At 29.6% G+C, this 3645-nt stretch overlaps 1 pseudogene; it reads right to left on the bottom strand.

The window, feature by feature from the left end:
* LOC119675086 overlaps positions 1–3645 on the bottom strand; it is a 52076-nt pseudogene that overhangs the window by 13734 nt on the left and 34697 nt on the right.

Here is a 3645-nt window from a genome sequence, read left to right as displayed (position 1 = left end):
ATATCATGAAGATTGTTTCAACAGTTTTAAAACTGCTGATTATTTGATTTTATATTGTGACAACCTTAAATATTGACTCTAAATAAGAATATTTTAACCTATATTTAAACACAATATAATATAATTATCAAGCAAATCAATTCAGCTGTTATATAGTCCACATAGAAAGTACAAAAATGGACTATATATATATTTTATCTATAGATACGTAAATCTAATCTCTTATAGATGTAAAAAATCGGAATAAATTTTACATAACGTTTGAATCGAAAAATATTAAACCGAATATTGGAACAATAATTTAAATTTGATCTAAATTTTTTCTGGAGTTTTTGTTTCTATTTTCTATTATATTATATTTTCTATTATATTATATTTTCTTTTTTATTATATTTTTTACAACAAAATATAATTTTAAAAACGTTTGCATTCAAGAGCAATAATTTTGAAACATTCGCCCCTTAAGTTAAATTATGTGTAATTAATTTAGATCTTATTTTAAATAAGCCATTAACTATGAGAAGCAGTAAAGTGAGCACTTAAAGATGACAAACGTATAAAATTACAAAAATTGAATAAAAATACTTAAAAATGCAGGAAATGCAGCATCCTTAGAAATTGCTGGACCCGCTGACTGCAACTGAAATAGATAGTTAGAAAAAGGAAAATTGGCGCTTTTGTGCGTTATTTAAATTTTTATAACTACTTGAATTCATCTTAAACCATTTTAATGCACAATATTTAAATCATTTTATTATAAAATTTCTCACTTAACTAAAAGAAAATCTGTTGTAGTTCAGTGCTGTCAAAAACTTATTTCACAAAAAAAAACAAAAAAAAATGGGAGAATAATCGCAAAAGAAAAAGTCTGCAGTTTTTCCATTAATAAAAAAGTACTCGGGACCATAGACGAAATGCAAGAAGTAGCAGGATTGTGCAGCATTAATGCACTTGACTGAACATAACCAAGATGGCCAAGATGATCATGGTTTAACTGTATTAGCTGATTTTATATAGATTTTAGTATTTTTTTATTTTTTTGTATTAAAAAATTACAATTTTTATGTTAGAAATTTAACATTTCACTTTAAGTAGAAAACTGAAAAAACGCAATGCAATTGAGCAAAAGGAATGCTGTGCTGCATATTAATTTCGTTTATTGCAAATCGTAAGGATGCAAACAGAAAATGCCTTGCAAATGCAAAAAGCAAAAATGTAACAAAACGCACATAAAATTTATTATATCTTGAAGTGCAGATAAGAAAAAGAAAATCTAAGAGTATAAAATGAATTGAATATTCCATATTTCAAATTAAAATATACACGGGCTTTTTATGCATCTCAGTACTGTATTCTCCAGCACAAGAAATCAACTCGATAGAGTAAAAAATATGTTCATTTCATTCTCTGCATACATTTTATTAAAAACGTGCTGTTGCTGTATTTTGCAATTTGTAAGCTGCATCAAATTAAATTTGTCACACAAAAAAACTACAAGAGACTACAAACTGCACAATGAAAAAGTAAAATCTGTCACAAAATTTTGTTGAGCTCGAAGTCAGCATGCATATTTCCTAACTGAGGTGCTGAAATATATCATAAAAGTTGCATGCAGCACGAACTGCACTGGCATTGTGCAGCTTCAATATACTAACCAAATTGCATTTGTCAAAACGACTAAAATGTTTACTATATTGCATTGTAAAATGTTTTAATATAGTTGGAAATCTTATTTTTATATACTCTGACTTTAAAGAAAAAATATTAATTTTCAGTTTTGTATAAATTAAGATACTTTTCACACTGAGTAATTACGATTTCACAAAAAAAAGTCTTTTTTATAAGCCGTAGGTAAAATTCTAGGTTCAGTTCCAAACTGTCTGTATAGGATGACATCGGACTAGTTGAATCCGTACATAGACTTTGAAAGAAATTTTCAGACAATACTCCCTTCAAAGAATGAATGGAGAAGGAAAATATATAGATGGCAGGAAAAAGAACTGTTGGTCAGGAGCAGGGATTTTAGTACCATCTGAAAACATAAATAATTCTCTTAGGCTACCTAATGAGGCTACGGTTTTTCAGGCTGAAATCATAGCAATTAAAGAAGCCTGTCGGCAAGTTGCAAGTCACATCGCGGACACATGTAGTGTTGCCATTTTCATTGACAACCAGGCAGCAATCAAAACCCTTGAATCTTTCACAACTAAATTAAAGATTGAAAAGGAATGTAAAGAAACAATCGACGAGCTAAAACGGTTAGCTGATATCACCCTCAACTGGGTTCCTGGATATAGGAATATTCGGGGGAACAATAAAGCTGACTCTTTATCGGTGAAGACGAATGACCTATTAAATGACCCAAATTTGGCGGGATGTATTTAGTCTCTACTCTTCTATACCAGGGTTCTTGCGAGAAATGTGGTAGCAAAACGACGAAAAATTGCTAATTAAGGTACATGGAAGTTATCTAATGGCCTGTCACTGCAACCAATCAAAGAAAGAAAACATGTGAAGCAACAAAAACTTCAGAGTTAGGTTTTACGTGCAATAAATCTTACGTCTTAAGTTTTAGTGCGGCCAAATTCAAAAACTAAAAAATAACAGCTGTTTTATATAATTTGATAGATAACCTGTGATTTAGTTCGATACATGTATTTGTACATACTATAGCATATAGTACATGTCTACTAACAGGACTAAAAAAATGTTAGAATACTCTAAAAATGTTCGATTGGACAACAAAATTTGACAAACCGATAGTAAATCTAGATTGAATCCAGATTTACCAAACAAAATCACCATAAAGGGAATTATTTTTATTCTTATTCGTTTGATTCAGAGTGTTGGATAAATGCAAGTTGTTAAAGGGTTGTCAATGTCAATTGACACCTGTCAATATCATGTTACATAAACAAAAGAACTTAATCAAATATTTTTAAAAAAATAAATACAGTCGGGGAACCAAATTGAGATATCACTAACCGCAAGACTGGAAAAAGACACGCACGCAGCATAGGCGTCTAAACAGAGCTCCAGCATCAGGTTGAAACCCGATGATGGATTAATGTGGCCAATATTACGACCATTTAGTAAATTGTGTAATATAAAACTAAGAAGATTAGTTTTTTATTTTCTATAGTAGGAGAAAAGTAGGTTATATGATTGATGTATAATGTAGTAACGCTCTCTCTGTAAAGGCGATTGGAATTATTTCTAAAACAGTTTTTAAATGATGGAAATTTTTAAGAAATTCTATGGGAATTTCAAATCCTTAAAATTATTATGTAATATGGATTATATTATTATGTTAGCTATGAAGAAAATACATTTACGTCAGATTTTATATTTATCCTGAACTTTTCGCACATACTCTTCTGATCTTTAACGCATTACTATTGTCGAAAAGACTTAACTTTTATGTTTAGCTATGCAATTTCTTCAAAATAAAATGAAATCCTATAGACACAGAATTATCTTTCATTTTAATGAAGGAAATGTTACGACTCTAAAAATGCACAAAAACATTGCACTTAGTCAGTGATGAGACACTCTAATCGTGTGGTAAATAAATTTGTCAAGTTTCTTGTCCTTGCACTTCTGTTGCACATCTCATTATTATAAAAAATGAAAACAAAAACAAAA

This window comes from Teleopsis dalmanni, chromosome 2 (genome assembly GCF_002237135.1).
Source record: "Teleopsis dalmanni isolate 2A chromosome 2, ASM223713v2, whole genome shotgun sequence".
Taxonomy (NCBI): Eukaryota; Metazoa; Arthropoda; class Insecta; order Diptera; family Diopsidae; genus Teleopsis; species Teleopsis dalmanni.
This window is presented reverse-complemented; position numbering and strand designations above follow the sequence as displayed.